The 24,740-nt window shown below is 40.8% G+C and overlaps 1 protein-coding gene across 1 annotated transcript in view; it reads left to right on the top strand.

Annotated features, from left to right (window-relative positions):
• The first annotated feature begins 391 nt into the window (after window positions 1-391).
• Window positions 392-24,740, top strand: part of SLC38A4 (solute carrier family 38 member 4) — a 61,829-nt gene continuing 37,480 nt past the window's right edge. The window contains exon 1 of the mRNA XM_044228218.1: window positions 392-493. The gene's annotated coding sequence lies outside the window, so the exon portion shown is untranslated. The remainder of the gene's footprint in view (window positions 494-24,740) is intronic.

The raw sequence follows: 24,740 nt of genomic DNA, 5'->3' as shown, positions 1-24,740 counted from the left end.
GAGGCAGTTTAGAATCATCTACCAGAAAGGCTTTTTTACTGACTTAGAAGTGAAGATCAACACCTATTCCCGCATATAGGGCAGATTCAACAAAGACCACATTGACATGAAGAGACTTAATTATAGAGCCAATAACCAACCAAACAACAACGAAAACCCCAACTCACACCAAGATCCTCTCTGTTGTCGGGGACCCAGAAAAGAGGGATCAGGGGCTGGCAGCTCCCAGGCTTGGCTCTGGCGGGACAGCTGGACAACTCAGCCCACCTGGGAGGATGCTTTTGTTTACATCTCAGGTTGCCGCCCAACGATTGGTGGCTGGGCTGGAAGGGAGGGTCCGCAGGAAATGCGACACTGAGGATGCTGCCCCCTATCACATGATGGAAATTTCCACTCTTCGGAAAGGCGAAAAGAAAAGAAAGGAGGGTCTCTCAATCCACCCTTTTCCGATACTTTCCCTGGATCTCAGTCGCAGAGGTAGAAGGCGACACAGGTGAGTGAAACTTTTCTATTTTCTGCTAGGCTTAGAGACTTGTCAGTGTGCAAACTTGTGGCTGGATCCCAGCTCGGACTGGTGTTTGTGCGCTCCTGTGTGCGTGTGCGCACAGGGACACGCACACGTGTGCAGTCTGGTCTCTCAACCGTCTGGGGCTTAGGTTAGGTATTGCAGCTTTTTGTAATTTATTTGTTGATTGACCCTAATTCTTCCTGTGATTTCACAACGGATCGCGCTTTGGGTGGGTTATTGCAGACTAATGACCGGGTTGACTAGAAATTAAGGAAACCAGGGCATACGTGGTTAAGGGGACTGACTGGCGTGCCAGTCACCTCTCTTTGCAAGAGAGGTGGCTGTGCCAAGGTAGCCCATTCCCGGGAGCGCTACTCAGCTACCACTGTCCCCGGTCCCAGATTCCCTAGGCACTTGGATTTCCAGTTAGGTGTCCCGGGACCGCCTTCCACAGCCCTGGCGGGGCCACCAGCCTAGCTCGAGTCAGCTTGGGATCTGGATAGGAAAGTCCTACCCAAGTTGCGGGCCCATGTCCTCAGGGCGGGGGGCATTGGGTGCTGGACCTAAAATAGACCCGGTGTCCCTGACAGCTGGGCTGCCTGGGTCCGGCCAGTACGGTTCCCTGCGGGGGGGGGGGGGGGGGGGTTGCTGCGGGCCTGGGAGTCCCCAGAGAGTCTCCTTCAACAGAGGAGGAAGGCGAAAGCTGCGCTGGGTCTGGGGGCCGTGGCGGGGGGGTGGTGGGAACCCTGAGTCCGAAGTTCCAAGGGAGGCGTCCAGCGCCGGTGGGACTGGAAAGCCTGGGGCGCGCTGGAAAGAAGGCAGGGGAAGTGCAAAAACGCAGAGAGGGAAAGGCCAGTGCAGACGAGGGGACAGAGAGGGGACATCAGAGAGAGGAGAGAAGCCCAAGGAGGAGGGGAGAAGGCAAGGAGGGGTAAGAGGCTAGAGCGGGAGTGCGTGAGAGTCTGAAGGAAATGGAGATAAGAGAATGAATGAAAGAAGTGAAGAAAGAAGGGAGCCTGGACGCAGGGAGCCCCTTGAGGGGTTGGAAGGGAGGTGGGAGCCCGTGGGAGTCCGGAGAGGGGAGAGAGGTGAGTGCGGGCACCAGCGGGCCCGGCCCTGGGAGCCGCTCAGGGAGTGGCTCCTCGCTGGCGGTGGCACGGGTGGACGCTGCACCCTGGCCATGGGCAGGGGTGGAGGCGCCAGGGTTGGGGCGGTGGCGCCGGGGTGTGGAGTACGCCCCGCGGGCTCTCAGCTCCTGTTAGTGATCCAGCAGGGAGAGTGGGGGAGTGCCCTGCCTGGGCCGACAGCCCAGGAGATGCGCACCCACCTTTCGACTTGGTTAGAGGAAAAGGATGAATTAAACTGGGAAGCCCAACCTGGGAGGCTTGGTCAGTGGTGTGCCAGTGTGTGTACCGGGCAGTGAGGGGGCAGTAGGTGGGACCTTGAGAGGCTTGGTGAAGACCGGGAGATCCCGAGCCACAGTTCTAAGCACAAGTGTTTAGATACCTGGGCCTGGCCGAACAGGAGGATCTTGATGTCAATTTCTCAGTACAAAACTGCATCTCTACCGGTCTTGGGAGCATCTTAGATCCTGAGAAAAGAGACGGAGCGGTAGCTGCGGCCCAGGAGGTGTAAGCAGACCCCCTCCGAGCGAGCGCAGGTCCTACCTACACCTTTTGCGTTGGCCCCTCCACCCCTTTGGCCCCTCGGCCCCCAACTTCTAGCCCAGCTTTCTTTGTTATGCACTTCTGAGTGGCCCAGCTGTCTCACCCTTCGGGGAGGGAGGGAGCCTAGAGGGCCCATCTCCCAATTTCCCGGGTTGTTATGTTCATATTTACTTGCTTCCAGGCAGCACAGACCGATTTGCAGGCAGCATAGACCGACATTCGTTTTGACAGAATTGTCTTAGGTTGTGAAAAGAACTTGCGATACCTAGATCATGATTTCCAGGGCCTGGTGACCAGGGCTCTGGTTTGGGTTTGTTTGGTTATAGCATTTTATAGACCTTAACTTTGGGGAGAGGTGAGGTTTGGGACTTGGGCCCCACTGCAAACTGCCCCTCAAGAGTAGGGGAGCCTGGGTAGCTCAGTGGGTTAAAGCCTCTGCCTTCAGCTCAGGTCATGATCTCAGGGTCCTGGGATGGATCCCTGCATGGGGCTCTTTGCTCAGCGAGGAGCCTGCTTCCTCCTCTCTCTCTCTCTCTGCCTGCCTCTCTGCCTACTTGTGATCTCTGTCAAATAAATAAATAAAATCTTAAAAAAAAAAGAGTATGGAGATTGGGGGACTCTCACCTGGAATGCTTGCTCGCACGTGTGTAACACAGCTTCTCGGATGCTAATAAATGAATCTACAGAAAGTCCATGGTGTGGGTGAAGCTGGTGAGGACAGAGAAACTGAGGGAGAGCAGGTGGACTCTCCAATGCCATGTGTTCAGAGACTGAAAGCTCTCACTGGGCTGATTCTATCACAAAACTTTAAGAAGCAGGGAGATTGGTGTAAGGGGATAGATCATTCTCAAGGCCACTGGGCTGGATGAGCTCTTCTGGCTGAGTATGCATTACTAGGCGCTCAAGGAGGCTAGTCTGTTCTAGGTGAATGAGCACAGTGGCTCACACATATATATCAATTACCGTATTTCTTTTATGTTAAATCTTCATTAACAGCCTTATGCTATAGACTCTATTATTATACTCATTTTACAGAGCAGGACGAAGACATACACAGTCTGGAGAACACAGAACCTCTTCGGAAGTCCTATGGGGTCATTCATTATTCTTAAATCCAAATGAACAATTCTCTTTCACTGTGTACTTTATAGGAGCAGAACTGAAAGGTGACTTTTAGGGACCCAAAGCTGACCATTTGGCCTGTTACAGATTAATCCAATACTAAGAAAGCCAAGACAGGATCATACAGCTGTAGACTGAATCCTTGCGCTCCAGAACTAGTTTTTTTCAATAAGTGACATTTGAGAAATGCATAGTATGGTAAATGGTTACCTCTCGGTTTATCAAATGCTGAGGCCAAGCATAATAACTACAGCAGCTTTGGACTTCTGTGTTAAATGTTTTTCTGCTTTCGTGTCATTGTCATTGTTTATTTCCTCATTGTTTTTCAGGAGTTGATTCCTCTATCTTTCCTCCTCACCTTTGTACTGACTTACTAATATTTTCTAACTATTTTTTAAAAACTTAAGCCTTACTTTGTTTTTGTTTTTGTTTTTTAATTTTTACATATCCAAAGCAATGATTTCTATTAAAAAAAATAACAAAAGCTAATGGGATCTATGGCCACTTAGATATTTTTGATATTCATCAAAATAATTTAGTTTTTTAAATAATATGCTTCACCAAGCCATCTTACAAGCTACCACTGCCTTGATGACATCCTGTAGGAAGGGTAAGGGTTGGAAGTAGGGGAAAGAGAAGAGAAAGGAAAGAACTTTCTAAAAGCCAGATTTTTAGCTAAGCCCTTTACAAATGTGACTCCCATTTAATCTTCACACAAACCTCCATGTTATAGATGTTTGCTATCTCTATTCTATTTTACACTGGAGGAAATTGAAGCCCATGGAAATTAAGGAAAGAGCCAAGGGTCACCCAGTAGTAAACGACAGTGCTTGCATCAGAACTAAGTCCCTTCTATGCCAGAGTTCCTGCTTCCAATAAAGCTGGCAGAAAGAAAGTCAACAAGGAAAACAAAAACTTAAGGAGGAAAGAGGCTTACGAAGATGTTACCCAACAGGGAAGGATGTGCACGAGGGGAGAAATGGAACTGCCAAATGTCTTTCGTGTGACTGCTAATCTTCCCCTGGTCTTCCTTCTACTATTTTTGTAATGACCTAATTCCATTCATTCATTCCACAAACAATCACTGACTATCATTATCTTCCAGGAACCCTGGTAGGGAGTCTCTTTTTATCCCTACCGGGGATAAAACTGCGGACCTACCGCAGTCCTGGGCAAATACTAGGTGCCCAAGAAATGGTTGTTGAATAAATGAATTAGTCTAGGGGAAGGAAAGAATAAGCAAGCAAACAGGCATACTAACAGCATGTTGAGAGCCAGGAAGAATTCAGACTTGAGCAGCCACCACTGAAGCTGGCTCAGGAAAGGGGTCAGAGAACATTTCAAGACTAGGTAATGAAGCAGAAATAAAAGGAAGTAGGAGAGAATTCCCAACAGAGATGGCCTTCTGAAGGGAGAAAGGAGAAAGTGGAAGCCACTCTGGGAACTTAGGAGGGAGGTGGCTGGGAGGAAAGTGTGGTCTGTGATGTCCTAGCTCATCCTCTCAGCAAGGGTCCCAAAGTTCTGCCTGCCCTTGAAATTTCAGAAGCTAACTGTGTTAACAAGGGACAAAACGACTGAATACGGGAATCAGCAACACATTTTATTATTTTATCATTAAATTATGCTCCTATAATACCGAACTATAGTGTTTTAGACTCCTTGTAATGTTTTAAACACTGCGCTCAAATGGAAAGACTTGACTTTGTTGTCCTCCTTATGAGAAAATCAAATTACTTTTCTGGCTCTCAAAGGGATAGTCTATTTTAACTAAGGTACAACCTACACAATCACAAAAAAATATTTCCAAACAAATGCTTTTGTGTGTTTTTCTCATTGGGGAGGGCTAACTGGGGAGGATTTCTCTCCTTATTTTAGTTTTTAGTGGCTTGATTTATTTTAGTGTGGTACATAAGAGTCTGGAAGGAAAAATGTGGTTAAAAAAATAACATGAGATATGGCATGGAGTGACAGTAATGATGGCAACCTCCTAGCTCCAAAGTAGATGTTTATGCCAGTTAAGATTCTGGCTTTTGATAGCGGACTTGGAAAACACAACTCCCAGGGTCTCTTGTTTCTTTAGGGATCTTTCATAACAACCTCTCATCCCTGGCTCAGAGGTCTGCATGTCTCTGCACCATTTCCACGCTTAAAAAATACTCGCAGTCAAACTGTTATTTGGAAGGGAATTCAAAGGGTAAATGAAATCCACAAATAATCCAAAACCTAATTTCAGTTAATACATTAAATCCTCCACTTTTTAGCATTATATCCTTAGGCAAGTATATTAATCTTTTTGAGCCTCAATCTCTTTGGCTACAAAATGAGATCATAATAGCACCTACCTCATGGGATTGTTATGAGGATTAAATGAGTTAACACATGTAAAATGCTTAAACGAATGCCTGATTCATAGTGAGCATTCAGTGTAGGACAGACATTACTGTTTAATGATATTACTGTGCTACCCAGAGAAGTATTTGAAATGTTAGCAAATGTCTATACTAGATGTTCCTTGACAGTGTGTTTTCCTCTGTCATAACTAAAATGAAGGAAACAGAAGAGAGGAAATGGAAAGAGGGATAAAGAATACGCAGGACAGTCCAGCCCAGAAAAACGTCATTCCCTGTATAATAATAAGGTTGAAATGTTCCCTTATTTCCTGTTGGCTATTTGCCCCTATTTCTCCTGATAAATCTAGTGTGCATCCATTATTAAAATGAACATCATCTCCAATTCCCTTGTTTTCTCTCCTCCTTGCCTCTTCTGGTCGTTCTTGTCTCTGTGGGGCCTCCCATGGTGCCCGGCACAAACAGCTACCCATCCATGTTGGCTGAATGAAGGAAGGAAGGAAAACGTCCTTCTTGTGTTTTTTACAATAGTACTTATTCTTCAGGGAAACATGTTTTCCCTGAAATATGAAAGGCCTCTGCAAAGTGAATGTATGCACTGCTGACAGTCTATATAAATATTGTTTAATTAAATTGTTTATTCAGTGTGTGTTCCTGCACACAATTAAGCACGCAGGCTGGGGAAGTGGGGTGTGTGGAAAGGAATGCCTGTGCCATCACACAGTGGGGTTTCCTGGATTCGGCTCTTGGCTGCTTCCAACTCTGGCTCTCCCACTTCCTACCTGAGTGATGCAGAGAGAGCTAGGGTCTTAGCCTGACTGTTTCCTTCTCTTCACCTATAAAATAAGGGAAACACTTCCTACTTCATGAGGCTTTTAGGAAGGTAAAATAAAATTATGTATGGCACATGGTGAGCATTGGGGTGTTTTTTAAACAGTTAAAAGAAATCCTGGTTTTCCAGTTAGATGGACTGCTAATACCTACCTTATAGATGAGCATGATGGCTCTGTGTAATAAGCCCTCCAAAATATCCCTCTTCCTAGGGCTACTACTGCAACCCTTTACTTCTGTTGTTCCCAGTCCTGACTTGGCTTTACCATTTTTTGGGCCCACTAAAAGTCTTATTGATTCTACCTTACATTTCAGGGTAACTTCCTCCCCACCTACCCCGTGTTTGTCCTGTCATTTTGCCTTGCGTCATTTGCGCCTTTTTACACTGCATACTCCTAGGACAAGGACTTTGCTCTTTGTTTTGTCGTAATTTTATAACCCTGGGTACACTCGGGGTACTATAAAAATGTTAAAGAAGGAAAAGAAAGGAAAAAAAAAAAAAGATATAATCCCCCAAGAGGCAACTTTGGCCGACAGCTGGTGGGGCGTCGGGATGTTTGCAGTGTCAGTACGCGCACCTTCCAGCAGCATCTCCAGCGGTGGCTGGGGGCTCACCGGGGACACGCATCCTGCCCAGCCGTCCTTTTGTGCGTGCGGGCGGCGGCGGGAGCAGGAACTGCGTTGCCGCGCCAGGGAGGACCGCGGGCAGCCGCCGTCTGGGGGACAGGCACCGTTCCCAAGCTTGCCTGCTTTCGCTGGGACTGCGCTAGAGAAACCAGGCGAGTGAGTGAGATGAACTCGGAAAGAGAAGTAGAGAGCTACTGAGAAAGGAGGGAAGGGGGAGGGCAGCCCGTTCCGTGTTAAGGAAGATTTCCTGCCTGCAATGAGAGGCTATACTCATGCTGGGGTCTTATTTTCAGCACTTTCTCCAGATGGAAGGAATGTGGTCCATAGACGCAAAATGTTTTTATAACTGTATGATCGGACTGATCTTGACTGTGAAAGTGAACTAACTAAAAGCATTCTTGTTTCCACCCGGGCTTTGTGAGTGCTTGAAAAGCAATCAGATGGTTCAGAGCACTGCATACACGGGGTGGTTTTATTACAGACCCGAGAATACATATCATCCCTATATTATTTCTTTTGGGTTTCTGAAGCAATTTTCTAGAAGGAGCACACTTAAAAAAAATTTCAGACACTTTTTTGGCATGTGTCACTATGCTATATTTAATTATACTTGCTGTACAGAGGGATCCATGTTTTGCTGGACTTACACATATTTAAACGTTTTATTTTGAAGTAATTATACAGTCGCAGGAAGTTGTAAAGGTCACACAGAGAGGCCCCATATACGTTTGACCCAGTTTCCTCCAATGGTTATTACATCCAACGTAATTTTCATACAAGATCAAAACCAGGAAATTGATGTTGGTGCAACATATGTGCTCAAAATGTATGCCTAGCTTCCACGTCATTTTTTCACATGCACAGATTTGTGCAGCCGCCACCATGACCGAGATACAGAACTTCCATTACCCGGAAGTTCTCCCTTGTGCGAATCCTCTACAAGCAAACTCGCCTCCTTCTCCCTTCCCCGGTCAATGAGATATTTTCTGTCCCCTATATTTTAATTGTTTTGTGAATTTTAGGTAACAAAATCATATTATCTGTGATCTTTTTGAGGTTGATTTCTCCCCCCCCATTGGGCATAACATTCTTGAGATCTGTTCAAGTTGTTGTATCAATAGTTGGGTCCTTTTTATTCCTGCATATTATTCCAGTTGCGTCACCATATTTAGTGGTGAGGTTTTTTGTCTCAATTGATATCTTGTCTAGATCTTCAGTTAGGTACTAAGGGAACTCGGTAAAAGTGTGAGGACAAAATTTGGATGTTTTCGACTTCAAAATGATATTTGTGTGTGATAGGGCAAAGGGAGGAATAAACTACATCTTAATTCAAAACAGACACCACTGGAGTAGTGGAAAGGGAAAAAGGAAGGTGGCAGAGCAAAGTATGTAGTTAGACCGTTAAGATAGAAAACCTGGCACTTTTTAAGATTTCCACACCAATAGGATAATCTATTCTGTGGTTTTTATCTTTAGTTAGGACCACTCAGATTTCCTGAAGCTAATTTTAAAAATGCTTCTGCAGTAGGAATCCCTGCCAGTCTGTGCTCAGTCACATAGCTGATAACTCAGGGCCCCGGTTGGAAATGACCATGAGTGGCTCTCCAGTTTGACAAGGGGTCACCAGAGTAAAAATAACATCTTTAGTACACCCCCCACCCCCACCCCCACCCCCACCCCCCCCCCCCCCCCCCCCCCCCGCCCGGGAAACCATCAAGGGTCCTGAGACTGTCAATATTCTATTCTGGCCACTGGCGCCACCCACCGGTGGGAGGAGCATCTCCCAGAATTCACTTAAGTCAGGTTTTAAAAGGACATGACTTTTCACCTGAACACCTACAAGCAAGGGGAACCTGGACTCTCCAAAGGCTGTAGCTCACTAAGGGAAATGCCACACTTCTGAACAGTACCTAGAAGAGTTTGGCTCAATGCCTGCCTTCAGCCAGTACCTGTGGGAGAGCTCTTGTCTGACTCTGTCCTCCCCACACAAAGGAGAGAACAAATGGCCGATGCCATTCGAAAGTATAAATAACCCTTTATGTTTTTAGATTTTTCATTCCTTGGGCTTTTGGATACATAGTATCAATTCACAAAATAACAGAATTTTCAGTCTAGAGCCCTGACTAGATCCAAGTTGAGCTGAAGGCATTGCGCTGAGTCGCCGTTTTAATGATTTCTATTACCAGAAAAATAGTCCTTATTCCAGACTTCACCGGTAGATGGAGGGTAGGGAGGGGATGCTGGTTCCAAAGATGAAACACATATGGAGCTGTCATAACTCAAATCATTTATAACTCTTTTTATAGGCAAATCTGCTTTCCCGAGTCTTTCCAAATGGAAGAGAATCTTTGTACTGTTTGTGTAATTTATTTTATTTTTGTGTAAATGTTAGACACCTCACATAGCTTTGCAGGCTGTTCTTGTGGATTGTATCTCTGGTATGTGGCCCCTAAGGTCCCACAGCTTGGGACAGGGCAGAGAACGTGGCTCTGCAATCTGTAGGAAGTGAACACTTCCACCCAAGTCAGGAGACTGACCAAAAGGTATGCTGAATTTTGTTTACCTCTCTTATATTATGCTATTTACTTATTTAACTAATAACGACAGTCATTCCAAGGTGTGATATGAAATGCAGACACAGGCTGTGGTTCCCAATATTACAGGCTTTGTTTTTTGATTGAAGGGGTAACTGGTGGTGGTGGGGTGTGTGTGTGTGGGGGGGTGCTATTTGTTTCTTAAACTTTTTCTTTAAAAACAAAAAAAATAGAATTTCTCTGAAAGAAAAAATAGAAATGCTTCATGTACTAGATCAATGTAGACAAAACCCAACCAGCTGTACAATTCCTTTCAAACAACTTTGTAATACTATAGCAGTATCCACCCTTTGAAGAATGACACCATATATAATGTTTTACATTATTCTTTACACCAGAATTCCAGAAAGTTCAAACTCCTCAACCTGGCAGTCAAGGTGAATCTTAGCCAGACTCTATACAGACATCCCATGTGAGCTGAAGTAGACTCTAGTTGTTTGGGTAAAACTGGGGCCAAACTTCTGATCCCATTTCTCTTGCCTGGAATCACCTTCCTCTCTCTCTGGAGTCATACTATTCTTCTTCCATGATACCTGTTCTGTTTGCCCCAGCTCCCACACTGAGCTCTCCTGCTCAGTTCCATGTCTTGAAGACAGTATCCTGTTATGAATAGTGTCCAACAAAAAGTAGGTACCCAGTGGTGATGGAAAGCTGTTAGGGAGCTGGGCTCTGCAGTTAGATGTGTGGCTGTACATCCTGGCTTACTCACTTATTTATCAGGTTTCCTCTTTGAGCAAATTACTCAATCCTCTTGAACATCAGAGGAGTTACAAGCCTCACTTGTAAAATGGGGATAATATACTACTTACCCCAAGGTGAGAGTGTTACTAATTTAGTATATGTGATGGGCTTAGCATAGGGCTGGCTGTCACATATATGATTATTACTAATGAGAACATAAAAAATAATGAGACTTCAGACTTAAAGATTAACAGACTTATGGTCAGAGTGGAGGTTTTAGACTAGAAATCTTGATTGTTTGGGCTTCTCTGTGTCTCTTAACCATAACTGTGGTCATCAGAAGGGACAGGGTCCCTCTATGCCTATCTACACAGGAGACAATCTCTAATCCCACCCACGAAGATGGGACGCAGACAGATTGAAGCAGAAAGATTCTTTCCTCCTTAGATCTAACAAAACTATGTGTGGCTTGGCACATATTTTATTTTTGATAAACAGTAATCAAATGATGAATTAATTTCTGTGAAGAAGGGAACACATCCTAGATATTGGCTTCAAAGAGTCATTAAAATAGTTTCATGACGAGTCATCTGTCCGTGAAGCTATTACAGATCCAATCTGTAGCCTTAGGAAAGTGAAAAGTTCAATAAATTAACTGGTGGTTTGATCTGCATAATACCAAATTAGTAGGTTTTCTGATACTTCCCTACAAATTGGTTGGTATTTCACTGAAGCATAGCTTCATTCCAATCAAAGGCAGAAGCATTAGTGCTCTCTTGCTTACACTGATGTCTAAATAAACCCTTTTTGTGTTTTAAAGTACAGATCTAAAAATGATGTCTTTAGACCACAGCATGTGATTACAAACAGAACAACAGTTCTTTAAATAAATTGAAAGGAGATCGGATTTGGGTTGGGTGGGGCAGATAGTCATATATAGATTCTGATTTTATACTATTCCTGGGGCCCTACATTCAGTAATTACTCTTTGTTAAGTGAGTGGACCTCTCTGTGTACAAGTATTCCATAATAATAACCCCATCCTCTAAGATGTCCTCCAAAATTCATGGAGGGATACATGCACACATGGATATTCATAAATTTCACACAGAAGAGAAAAGAAAAATTCTGCTTACAAGTCTCATTTGTCTAGCTAAGGATTGAGAAAAACTCTTACATAATTAGAGAGTGTGGTGTTCTGGTTAAGAGGAGATTATACCTGCCATGGATGGACAATTTTCAAAGAATAAGAATACAGCAAGATCCATTTTAAAATTCAAATTTTATTGAAAATGATTTAATGTTTTAGTGTGCCTTAGGCTTACTCTATTGTTAACTTCATCTATCAAAACACAAAGATGCTAGGTAATAGAAATTTCTGGTTGGTTGAAGGAATTTATAGTATCTTCCTTCCGCTTTCAGACTTTTGGGAGAGATATCAAGAATACTACATGTAGCAACTCTAAACTAGGAAACTTAAACCTTCTTAATATGGAACATTTCTAATGTATTCCAAAGTTGTGTGTAGAACAAGAACACTCTGTCTTCACAAAACTTCAACAACTACTGATACTTGTCTGTTCTATTTCATCCTTATGCATACCTTTCCTCCTTGCTACCCCTACCACAACCATTACTACATTATTTCCAAGCAAATTCAAGTCATCATATAATTTGACCCATGTAGGATTCAGTATCTATCTCACAAAGATAAGTCTTAAAGAAACCAAATTATCACACCTTAAATGAACCATTTTCTTAATATCGAATATCTAGGCCATGTTCACATAGGCCTGATTGTCTCAAATGGGGTTCACACACTCATTGATTGATACAGAATCAAAGAGACTTAAGAGACATAAGTTCAACCAAGCCTCATCTCTCTTTTTCTCTCTTGCAAATTATTGGATGGGGAAACCAAGTCACTTGTCCTATAAAATTTCCCATATTCTCAATTTTGTTGATTTAAAATGTCATCCTCAACTTCAATAGTCTGCCTTTTTAAAATCTAACCCTTATAAAATCGCTTCTCTTTTAAAGAACAATTATACTTTGTCATTTCTTTGCCTGTTTCCTTGAGGATTTTTCCAGCCTACCTTTTGCTCAGTTTTGCCCAAATATCCTTCTTTTTAATACCCATGACTTACCTAACACTCCCTCCTAATAGAACCTGGCCAACCTGAAATGCCCTTCGGTCAGGTTTCAAAATGTGTACCGGCCTCCTCCCCCAAGTGCTTACTCAGCTTTCTCTAAATTGTCTCAAGACATCCCCAATAGGGTACCGGTGTGGCTCAGAAGGTTAAGCGGTTAAGCGTCTGCTTTTGGCAGGTCATGATCTTGGGGTCCTGGGGTGGAGTCCCACATTGGGCTCCCAGTGCAGTGGGGGTGTCTGCTTCTCCCTCTGCCCCCACCCCCAGCTTGTGCTCACATGCACACATTCTCTCTCTCTTACACTCACACACAAATAAATAAAATCTTAAAAAAAAAAAAAAAAGACATCACCAGTAATCAGTAGGTTGTCTTGATTTTAAAAATTGTGCCACATGACTACTAGTACTTTTTGACTGCTGACATATACAGATATATTTAGTAGGAAATTATATACTTGGGATTTGCATTAAAAATAATGGGGGAGGGAGAGGGCTGGTGTGGATTTAAGATTGGCCATGGTTGGTAATTGCTCAAGCTAAATAATGCATCTGTGGGGTAACACTGTTTTATTCTACCTTTATTTGTATACATATGAAATTTTCCATAATAAGAAATAGAAATGAATTATGGTATTTCACCTAAGCTAAATAATGAAACATTTCATTTTAGGGCTGATGTTGGAACACCTTTGCTAAAGATCTTCAGAAAATCGTGCCTAAGGAACAAGGCACTCGTTTTTCCTATTCCCTAAGTCTGGTTTGCCTAAAACCAAGTCAGCTTCAAAGTAAAATAAAATCACCATATAGATATATTTAAATAAAAGAGGGACTTGGTTTGGAATGATTGAAAATAGGACTCGGAGAGGTGCGCCCTAGGTTTGTGATTTGTCTGAGCTGCCCTTCTTAAGATGCTGGCATGGCAGAAATCATGGACATGACCCTGTACTCTCCTAACTGCTGACCAAAGACTCCCAGAAGAGGAGGGACACAAATTACTTGATTATCCCGTAAGAAAGAGATTCTAGAATTATGAAGATCACACTTCTAGCTCTCCCTGCTACTATGCCAGAAGAACGTACAGGTTCTGTCTCCCAAGATGAAAAACTTTAGTCCAGTCGCTCTTTATTTTGTTCAACTGTTGAAAAATAAGGGAATTTAACACTTATGCTTACATTAGCCGTATAAACCAGGGAATGCTTTTTAACGGACATACAGCCTTCATTAATAATTTTGTTGTTTCATTAGCATCGTATTAAATGGTTCATAATGGTGGTTTTTAACTGTGATCAGCTATGCACCTGCAAAACTCACGTATGGAGCTGCTTCATGACATCTTTTCCAAACTCATGTGAACTGAATACCAAGCAGTACGTACAAAGTCCCAGTCAGCCCACTTGAGGATAATAGAGGGGGAAAGAGTAAGAACTGAGGCTGAAAATGGAAAGGAAAGAAAAATGGATGCACAGTCAGAAGAACTGCTTTTGTGTGAAGGCTTGGAACACTTCAGGGGATCTTAGGGCTCGGGGTCAATCCTGTTGGGTTCTTGCTTCAAGGGGGAGGGAGATCCAAGCAGTTTGTGCCTTAGGATGTAGTTTTTATGTCCCAGGTTAGAAACACCTGCTTTGAGAGACAGAGGAATAGGCTTGAGAAACATCTACTCATCTAGGCCTAGGAGGTTAATGAAGGCTTCCAGAAGTTTCTCCATCTCGAGCATCTACATTCCTCTTGTTCCTGGGCCCACACTGGGAGATAGCAAGCAGGAGACAATGCTTCTAATCCATAAGCTCAAAAAAGCATTAAACATTTTATGGAAATAAGGTCATACACTAAGAATGTGTCCCAGTAGATGTGTATTTATGTACAACAAAGGAGTACGAGTTTGCAATTGTTGGAACTCTGGGAGAGATTCTAAAGACATTTTAGTCAGCAAAAAGTGAAAAATCTAAATTTAATTGTCTTTATTATTACCAATTTAAAATATGTAATAACATCATTGGTAATATTTTCACTTTTATGAGGGTAAAAATATTTTACAGATTCACACAGACTTGGCCCCAACCCCATAAACTATGTTTTCTCCATAAGCTCCATAAGCTATTAAGTTACCCAACCTGGAATTCTCCTGTCATAGACTTTAAGAATTTGATCCTCTCAGCTGGTGAAAAGTTATTCTATACCCAGATCCCCCAGTTCCTCTGAGCTGTTACTTCCTACATAGTGACTTTAAAAAAAAATTAATCAGAATTAAAATAAAAAACTCTTTGGTGCTCCTTTGTAATTCCTTTAGTAAAAATATTATATATGTATGTATTTCTGAGCTTGCAGATTTGTAAGCATTTTAAGTTCTGCCAACAATTTAGAAAAACAATTCTATAGCCTATATGAGTACATTTTTATTGCTCTTTTATTCTCTACCAAAATTAATTGAGAAAAATAAATTAGGACAGTATACTTTTGAATAGAGAAAGTAAGGAAATAGGTATGACAGACCGCAAATCCCATGGGATTTCGGTCACCAAATACACTAATTGAGGCCACAGAAGCCTGAGTCATTTATCCTTCTGACATATAAAATATAAATAATCTTCTCACAATAACCAAGGAAGAAATGTTTTAAATTTGCTCTTTAGAAATTGGTATAGAGTGTTTGGGGTTCTTTTTCAATTCTTTGGGGTTCACTTTTCACAAATCAACTCCAAACATACATAGAAAATATCAGACAAAATAAAAATAAGGCGTATTTCCATATTATGTTTTTAATAAAACGATAGTCATTAACCCCAATTTTCACATTGCTATGGTTGTGTCTTCTCTGCCAGAGTCACTATTATGTACATCTAACATATTTTTGAATGTTCCTTTAATAAAAAATAACTTCTCCTTATCTTAGAAACACATCTATGATTTGTGTTGCAGTGGTTGTCCAGGCAAGTCTGCATATTTTATTAAAGACCAGACCAGAATAAACAGACATTGCAGCAGACCCCGTTACTACTGGAGGCATCAAGACTTTGTAGCCATTTCTCTTACAGATATCTGTTTTTTCAGAGTGTCCTACATGTGAAAAGTGAACTGTGTGACAAGTTCACACAAGAGAACAAATGCTAATGCCCAAGTGGCTGAATGTTTCAAGGGGCCCTAAAACAGGAAATAAAAGGAAAGACATTTCTTCTGGAGATCCGTGGATATTATAAATAATAGAAGTTTGGAGGCCGCAATAGGCCTCGAAATTAAACTTGCCATTTGGTTTTCAGGCAAGAATACCAACTAAAATTTTTGAATTATGGTTTTGTTGGTATATGATAGTTATTCTTCAAAAATAATGTCCTGCTTAAGAGTAGGTTCTCATAGAAGCACCTGGGTGGCTCTGTCATTTAGGCATCTGCCTTTAGCCCAGGGCATGATCTCAGGGTCCTGGGATCAAGCCCTGCATCGGGGGTGGGGGGTGGGGGGGGTCTCTGCTCAGTGGGGAGTCTGCTTCACTTTCTCATTCTCCCTCCGTGCTCTCTCTTTCTCTTTCAAATAAATAAATAAAATCTTTAAAAAAAAAAAAAAGAGTAGGTTCTCATAAAAATTTTAAGAACCTAGGCTATTTTATGTGGTTCACGGATTTAAAAATATACAACCAGCAACAACAATAAGTAATATTTACTTAGCTCTTACTATATCCCAGGCCCTGTTGTAAGCTCTCTACAAGTCATTATCTTAAAGAAAAGTAAACAAAGAATACACACATGCCTTCTTTAATAAGCTACTGGTCTGTGCAAAAATAAGGAAGGAAGGAACTAAAAAATAAAAAGAGGTCTTAATTTACCCATCTACTTAAGACATAAAGTGAGGACCATTTCCATAGGATTCATAGAGCTATTGAGAATGAGATAGACCCTCTAACTACGAAGGGCCCTTGAAAAATAATTTTCTGCCCAAATCTGGTCAATACAGATGTACTCTTATGTATCAATTATGTCAATTCTCAATTGATTTCAGTGACCACAACATAGGATAACGAATTGTGATTAGGTGAGCTAATGGGATGCTTTAAAAAAAAATCATTTCTTAAACATTTTAGGTGAAAACTCACATGCCACAAAGCCAGGTGATCTCATCTATTTCTGCATACTAAAAACGAATCATTTGGGTATATCCAAACATTTATGATGATGTCTATAATAAAAACTGAGTGCTTTTATTTGCTGAAATCCCAGGAAAAAGAATAAACAGAGCCCCCGTTTTTCACTCCAGCTGGAATGATTTAGCTAACTGAGGTCATCATAAGGAGATTTCTCTAAGACATTCGAAAATGCGTTTCATCTTTTTGCCACATAGTTCTCAATCCTTGTATTAGTATAATAAAAATAAGCTGTATTGGATATTTAAGAAATATTTAAATAATGTTTCTTATGATCCAAAACATGACCAGAACACACCAAGGAAAATCTTAGGGAGGCGTCCAGCAGCTCCCTGTGGCCTCATTCTCTCTCCTATTTCATAGTGTAGCTCTTGCTGCTATTGTTTCTTTTCTTTATCCAGCTTTGGTACAGGAATACCTGGGTTTTGCCCCAGGAAAACCAGCCTATACATTGGACAAAGACAAATTCAGCAGACTAGCTGTGGTTATTCTACCACCAAATAGCAGAACTGATTTTTTTTTTTTAACTACATTTGCCTTATAAAATTCAAAGTGGGTTGTTGAGACCATGAATTTTAGTAGTCTGGGTAGGTATCAAGCCAAAAGACGTCTATACTTGTTTGATAAATACGCTTCAGTATTACTCTGTTTTGGAGGACAACAGGGACTTGTGTATGCGAACATATTCAGTGAGATCAGCTTAGTATATCAGCGACCGGAAGATCAACTCTTTAAAAGGGGAAGAGGTGGAAAGAAAATAAAATACGAGAGCGTACATCACCCTATCTTCCATCAGCGGTACACTTACTCACATTTATACCCATTCCACCTGATGGCTTAAAAAAAAACACTGGCATGTTTTTCAGCTAGTTTAAAAATATTTTATAAGAATGTTAAAGATTTTAATCAGTTCTTTTTAATTTCTAAAAAGTGTTCTGTTGGAAAACATCTGCATGGGTTTCTTCATGTCTATATCACAAAGAATGAATTGAACTGAAATTAACCAAGGATTTGACTGCACAGTCTTTTAAACTTCAATTCAGATTCTAAACAATCATATCCAGGTTAACCTCAAATTAATGAGAAGTAGCATCTAGGCATGCTTGTAAGACTTCTTTGTATGTAAGAGACATAAAGATGGAAGTTACGGGGTTCTGTTTGCTCAAGAAGCTGCCTTGGAGAGCCAGTCCGTTCCTGTTGCCCTCTTATTCATCCACGGATTGATAATGATGAAAAGCGTCTTGGAACTGAATTAAGTGATGACAATTAGACCAGAACTGAGACTGGCCAGGCTGAGAAGGAGTACTAAAATGCCCAACAATCTCAAATCCTAGAGTGTAAACAACATGCAAGTCACTTACTTTTTGGCATTTGGAAAATGTGTTCTTGATATATCTTTGAGTCTTGACGTTTTGTCAGTCTCACCAAAAAGAAAAAATAAACCAAAGCAAAGCCAAACCAGCCCCCCAGCCCCCCTGAAATCTACAAGTATATTTACGCATTTGAACACTGGGTCTCAGGACAGGTCCAGGGATGTGTACCATGGTGCTGATCAACTTCGCAGTTGGTTAATGTTAAACAAACGCATTGCAAATCATGTCTTCTTACAAGCTTGTTTTCTGAGATTCCATGGGTCAGGGTCAAAACCTGCTGTTTTCTAGTTTTTCTACAGTGCTAATCAATAGTTTAACAAATGGAATAACGGTCTGATTAAACAGGGACAGGACGCTTCCAAAGCAATTGTGCTGAAACTATTTCACGATCAGTTTTGCTAATATCAAATCGCTCTTATAAATGAACAGCAAAAAAACCCAAAACAAAACAAAACAAAAATCAAAACAAAACAAAGAAAAACCCCACATGTACCTTTTACATTTATAATGATCAAACATCCATTATCTCAGTGACAGCTCGTAGTTAGCTGGTATAATGACTTTTGTTAGACCAGTTTTAAAGAGAAAATTGAGTTCCAGAATATTTACATGACTTACTCAATGAAGATCTATTAAGTAGGTGCCATGCTAGGTTTTGAAGTTAGAGACAAACTTTCCAATATGCAGATGCTTACATAACACTTACTATGTGCCACTCTTCTAAATTGTCTACAAATATTAATTTCATAACTCCTCCGAACAGCAGTGTAAGGTAAGTACAGTTATTACCTCCTCTTTATTGATGAGAAGCCTGACACACAGAAATGGCAAACAGCTCGCTCCTGAGTTGGACAGCTGACGAAGGATGGGAATCGGATTTAAGTCTAAGCATTCAAGCCCCACAACCTATATTCTCTGACCTTGTGCTGTGCTGAATAAGGCACAGTGTCTGCTCCCAAGGACTTCAAAGTCCAAAAGGGCAGATGTGTAGACAAATGTGTCGGTACAGCTTGTCGGAAGCAGTACGAAGAAGGAAAGATCAACTAAAACTTGTCTAAAGGTTCTCAGCTGGCAAGCAGCAGAATGAGAATCAGATTAGAATCCATGAGTTTGGAATCCAGAGTGAATGTGGTCTCCATTTCATAGGGCAAGCCTGTATTTGATAAGAGTTTGGAACGGCAGTGAGCAAACAATGCTCTTACAGAACACAGCCCATGAACCACAGGATAAAGGCTGGACTTCTCTGAATAGGAAAAAAGAAAGTGCTGTGGTTCCTAACAGATACAAGTGTAGACTAGATACAGGCATACAGACCTCCCTTTCATCTGTGTAACATAGAATGCATGCGTGCGTAATCCTTATAACACATCATAGATACGTAGATACCAGCAGAATTCTGAAGGGTATCAAGTCAACTGTAAAGTACCAGTTATTCTAAGGCTCAATCAGAAAAACAAAAAAAAAACAAAAAACAGAGTTCATTGTTCTGCTCAAAAGTGAAAGGAAAGCCTAAAGACATGGAGACAGAGATGAGCATCCTTCTGGGCATATAACAGATGTTCAGTGTTGACTGCTGATTGACTTACTGATAACGGGGAAAAAGATCAGACGAGATCGGGGGCATTCAGAGGGGTATGGCCGTAGACATAACAGGAAAAAGAAAAAAAAGAAAAAAAAAAAGACTAGAGACAATGCATTCTCTGTTGTTCACCTTTTAACTTTGGTGAAAATTGTGATGAGAATTAATTAAACTGAAACATGTAGAATTGGGATTTGATGTCAGCATATCAATTTTTATGTCTAACAGGTCTCTCCCAGATAGCCATTTTGGTATTTCTCTGACTACTGTAGAAGTGCAGCTACCTACTGCTTATCTTTCTAATTTTGTGGTCCAAGCAGTGGCCAAAGGAGCTCCCCAGGAAGAAATAACTATTTAGCCAGTTTGAACTCTAGTTGTGTTTACAAGCGTGTTCGTGGCACATGAACCTGGTACATATCCCTGGACCTGTCTCAGAGCCAATGTTTAAACATGCAGACTATAACAGAAATTGACTATCTCACAGCATTATGAAAAAAATATCTATGTCCATTTTTCTTGACAACATTTTGAGATCTATTTGTGTACCTTCTGCTGGTGGGGGGAAAAAAACCAATCCTTCCTTTCAGAACAAACTGGACATGTATAATTTTGTTGGGGCTCTAAATAACTCATAAGTGCCTATTCAGAATCAAAGATTTTTTAAGAGAGTTGATTGTTGCTGGTCAAGCACCCAAACTATTCTCATTAAAAATAGACATTTGGCTAGTGGCTAATATCCAGGGTTGATTAACAGTTGTTGCAAAACCTAGGAGAGGAACTCTTTGTTTTTGTTGCTTTTGTTTTTAATAAATGTTTACTGTTTCTATCATAGGGAAAGTAATCTATAATTTTTAAAGGTTAGTTGCAAACACAGGTGAGAAAAAAAAATTACCCACATTTTCACAATCAAGAAATAACTGCTTATTCATATTTTGATAGATATACTTTCAGGCATTTTCCCTCTGCATATGTTAGTATATATTATATGTCCATAATTTTAAAAAGATAGGGATCGTATTACTAGTAGATTTTGTATCTTGCTTTTAGAACTTTTATAATTTCCCTGTGCCTTTATTATTCCTTGAATATTCTTTGAGCACATGATTGGTAATTCTGCTTTATATTCTGAGCAGGCAGCTCGTTATAAGGAGCTAATGTGTATAGTATGACCAATCATTCTACCATCTCGCCATTGGCTCTGAGCAGAAGAAGGAAGTACCTACTGCCGGATTGGTCAGTTGAAATAATTATTACAATGTTGCTTGTTAAAACTTCATATATAAGTTCCAAAGAAAGGTTTTGGATGCACAGATCCAACCAGTGTCCTTAAGAGAGATTTTCATTAATTCAACATTTATACAGTACCCATTTTAACCCAAGCAAAGGCTAAAATTAATCAAGGGAAACAAGCAAAAAAGACTGTTTACAACAAATCTAAATTGGCTGTCTAGAATTCTCGAATCCATCTAGAATACTCGAATCCATCCCCAAACCTCCTAAACCACCAGACCCAATGTTTCTTATCTGCTGCTGTCCTTCTAAGTAAGTTCAAGACATTTACTTTAATGGAGTCAATATTTAAGGAAAGATTGATGCTCCTAACTTGACACCCAGCCCTCCAGGATCCTCACTCAAGCAACCTATAAAGTACAAAAAGCTCAGGTCGTCTTACTGCACTGGGCATTGCTAACCCCTGTAGCAAAGGATGGTACATCTGTCTGCAGGTGGCCCATGAAGAGCTCTGACTAGTGCAGCCCTGCCCTAGAGTTGCTTACAGTCCAGCCGGAGAAATGAACATTCCTGGCAGAAACCTATGCCTTTCATTTACTGCACAGCCCTGACTCAGGAAATCCTCTGTGTTCCCTAAGAGCAGGTACATTAAGAATTGTCTGAGTCACAGCTCGAGATACTGTTGGGAGTCCCAATGCAAGCAAGAGGGCACCAGTGTTACAATCTCCAATCACTGATGAAATTACAAAATCAAAATGTATAGAATTTGCTCTGCTAGAGAATTCATTTTTATAGGAAAGGGATTGATGGGTCTGTGAAAGAGAGCAATGGAAATTAACTTGCCATGGCCCCCAAAGAATGTAAGCTTTAAACCATCCCTTGCTATTCATTAGAAAGGCAATCCCCCCAACTACCATTGTGTTAATACTGCATTCCGTACAAAGAGATTAAGAAGGTGATTTATCTGGGTGTGTTGTTATCATTATAGTTACACATCTCCTTCCTTCCCAGTGCTGTTTACTCAAGCGGGCATTGCAAAGGGTAGGAATCATTCTTTAGAACCAACTTCTAGAAGCTCTAATTTAACATTTAGAATTTCGTTGTATTATTTAAGTTGTAATCAGCCATAAGCCTCATAGACCTTGTTATTCTTCTTTATCCTAATAGATATGCTTAAGCAGAGGCCTGGAATGAACTTCTGATACATTTTTTTCTCTGCATCATATCAATGAGGAATCAAGACCTAAAACTGGACAAGAATTTGAGTTGCTTCAAAGGCAAATGGCAGAGAATAGGATATCGATGACATGAGCTGTCTTCTAACTTTTTTTTTTTTTCTTTCTGTCAGTTGAGGCTAAAAGGAATTTTCTATTTAGCTCTGTGGCAAAGTCAGCTAGTTTGTCAATCTGCACCACACTTGTTTGCTAATTTTGCAACATAGTAGTTGACAATTCAAACATTTCCAGAATGCACCATTGTAAACTGTGAAGGTGTTTTCGGCTGGGTTGAAGAGAGGGGCATGCCATCAATTAAGCAATTCCTCAGAATTCAGGGGTCATTACATTTTTTCTTGACCAGGGAGGTTTTTCGAGCAGAAAAGCCAGGCCTCTCCCAGGGGCCTGGGCTGGGAAGCCCTTTGGAGCCTTGTTTTTGAGAGCATCCTGAATGTAGACTTTTTTGAAGGTATCTTCAAATGAGGCCATTGAAAGTCATTTGGATTGTGTGTGCATTTAAGTGTTAATTTGCTAAATAGTCACGTTGACAACGTACTACACTTTAGTAACCCTGTAGTGGATTTAAGTTGATTTTTAAATACATTCGGAGCCTCAAAAAAAAAAATGGAGGTGACCTAAGATTCCATGGATATCTGAGAGGCTGTTCTGATAGAGAATTAGAAAGTACTAATCTTTACTTCTGTCTACAATTACTTTGACATTTGGCTCTTCAGAGTAATATTCAGTTTTGTCTTCTTTTATTCTGTATTTTTTATTCTGTAAATTAAGGTTAACAATTACTTAACCATGAAAAGAGGTACCAATAGCAATACCTAAGCTTTCATTCTTCTACAAATGAAACAAAGACTACAATAGCACAGGGATAGAAGTACTCAACTCACCTTCAGGAGAACACAAAATTCTGCTATTGGAATAGTTTAGGAAGATTTCTGTACCATTTCAGAATGGATTTTTTTTTCCTTTCTTGCATCTATCCATATTAAAAGAGATAAACTAAAGATTTTGGAGTGTGAAAGCATGACATCAAAAAAGATCACAAATTCTCTTCAGCACTATAAGCCTGAAAATCAAAATCCAGAGGGTAAATCCTATGTCAAAAAGAAGTAATCAAGATCTTGTTTCTAACTGCAGTTGTGCTAGTGCCTTTCATTTTGGGGAATGGCATAGTAGACCAGATCGACATTTTCCTACAATATGATAAGAAATTATTGGATTGATGTGTCTGTATTTGGAAGCACTAATATTGACTGTAGGATGACAGACATAGGGTCTTGGGACTTGATCTACTTGATTAGATTTTGAGTTTATGAAGCTAAAGGCTGAAAATGCTGAAACGTAACTTTTCTTGGGGCACCTGTGTGGTTCAGTCAGTTAAGGATCCAACTCCTGATTTCAGCTCAGGTCATGATCTCAGGGTCCTGAGATCAAGCCCCGCAATGGGCTCCATGCCAGACAGGGAGTCTGCTTGAGATTCTCTCTATCCCTCTCCTCCCCTGCCCCCAATTTAGCGTGCATGAGCATGCGCTCTCTCTCTCTCTCTCTCAAATAAATAATTTGTTTAAAAGTAACTCTTCCTGAAAAACAAGGCATCAGAAAAAGAATATAGTATTAAAAAGTTAAAGAGAAAGAGAAGAAAAAGGTAGGGGACTTAAAGAGAAATTGAAGTAAAAGCAAAGAAAAGGAAGTAAATGCAGATACAGTCGCAATACAAAATTATTAAAAATTAGGTAATTTGGTTTCTTAGTCATTATGGTTTCAACCCGTCATTTTCCAGTTTGGTATAACCAGATCCTATTACCAAGTACTATTTTGTCTCATGACTAGTATTAGAAATTTGGGTGCAGTCCTGATGAGGACAAGAGGTTATCTTTCCCAGTGTCATTGCAAAATGCCATGATGGTCTGGCTAAGGCATTTTTTTTTAATTTTTGACTCATTTTGCCTTGATCCAGCTGGAACTTTCTCTTTGAAGACATCATAAAAGGTAGAAATTTTAAACAAGATGATCAAGGATTTTAAAGATGAGCAAGAAAAATGTTAATTCAGTGCACAGGTATGATCTGGATTTTTTCAAGCCAACAGTTTGGTACTTCCCATAGATAACATATTGGGATATACACTCTTTTAAGACCTTCTCTGCACTGTTTGGAAATGACAACCACAGATGGATGGAAAGGATGCTGAAGTGGAGTATCACTATATAGTCTTTTTCAGTACCTGAAGGAAAATGAAGGTCTTATTGCAAGTTTCTTGTTTTTCATAGAATAGTCACATAAAATTCATGGCCTGTATTGTGAACCAGTGAAAGTGATAAATGGAAACAGTACCAAAAGAGTCAAACTACCACTGACCTCAATTTAAATCCTTTCCATCTGCCTTTTCATTTGCCTGAGAATAACAGAAATCACCCAAACCGAACTATCATTCAGCTTCCTCATTGCCCTCCGTGTCTCTAACTCTATCTCCATCCCATCTTCCTCCCTGCTTGCCTTCCTTCCCTGCTGACTTTATGATTTTTTTTTCAGAAGATTTCAAGAGATCCTTATCACTAAAATTCTGTGCTTTGTAGACTTAATGGCTTTTACAGTCTGGACTATTCCATTCTATTCTACTTTTCCCCCTTAAAATCTCCGCTATAACCACACTGGTTCTCACTCTTGCCAGAAT

This window comes from Neovison vison, chromosome 12 (assembly GCF_020171115.1).
Source record: "Neovison vison isolate M4711 chromosome 12, ASM_NN_V1, whole genome shotgun sequence".
Taxonomy (NCBI): Eukaryota; Metazoa; Chordata; class Mammalia; order Carnivora; family Mustelidae; genus Neogale; species Neogale vison.
Note: the sequence above shows the minus strand (reverse complement) of the source record. Positions and strands in the feature narration are given on the sequence as shown.